Source organism: Gossypium arboreum, chromosome 7, assembly GCF_025698485.1.
Source record: "Gossypium arboreum isolate Shixiya-1 chromosome 7, ASM2569848v2, whole genome shotgun sequence".
Lineage (NCBI taxonomy): Eukaryota > Viridiplantae > Streptophyta > Magnoliopsida > Malvales > Malvaceae > Gossypium > Gossypium arboreum.
Window position 1 is genome coordinate 27,598,374 of NC_069076.1, and position 669 is coordinate 27,599,042.

The following is a 669-nucleotide window of genomic DNA, read 5'->3' on the forward strand; positions in this document are numbered from 1 at the left end:
TTTAGTTACACTTTCTCCATGTTGTGGCCATAGGGTGGGTATTCTGAATTGCTGGATCCACCTCCATTATCATCAATTTTTCTATTCAAAAGTTTTACCTGATTAGCGAGCATGGTGATCAAATCGACGTTAAAAATGTCGTCTATTTTTGTTGGCTTTGGCCTCATGACTTTCCACTGATAATTATTCAGTGGCATCTCTTCTATAAATTCATAAGCATCCTCAGGTGTCTTATTATTGATAGTTCCACCAGCAGCTGCGTCAATCATCTGTCTAGTAGAAGGATTCAAGCCATTGTGAAACGTTTGAATCTGTAGCCAGAGTGGTAACACATGGTGAGGGCACCTTCGCAAAAGGTCATTGTATCTCTCTCATGCATCATAGAGTGTTTCTAAATCCATCTGCACAAAAGAGGAGATATCATTATATAATTTGGTTGTTTTAGCTAGCAGAAAATATTTTAATAAAAAATTTTCGGTCATTTGTTCCCAAGTAGTGATTGACCCTCGTGGTAACGAGTTCAACCATTGCTTAGCCTTATTCCTCAATGAAAAAGGAAACAACCGAAGGCGAATGGCATAATCAGAAACGCCATTGATTTTAAAAGTTTTGCAAAACTCTAAGAAATTCGCCAAGTGAGCGTTGGGATCCTCATCCTACAAACCATCA

At 38.4% G+C, this 669-nt stretch overlaps 1 non-coding gene across 1 annotated transcript; it reads left to right on the top strand.

Annotated features, from left to right (window-relative positions):
• The first annotated feature begins 327 nt into the window (after nucleotides 1-327).
• Nucleotides 328-434, top strand: LOC128295670 (small nucleolar RNA R71). Its single transcript, XR_008286230.1, has one exon. It is a non-coding gene; the product is annotated as a small nucleolar RNA R71 (small nucleolar RNA).
• Nucleotides 435-669: the final 235 nt, after the last annotated feature.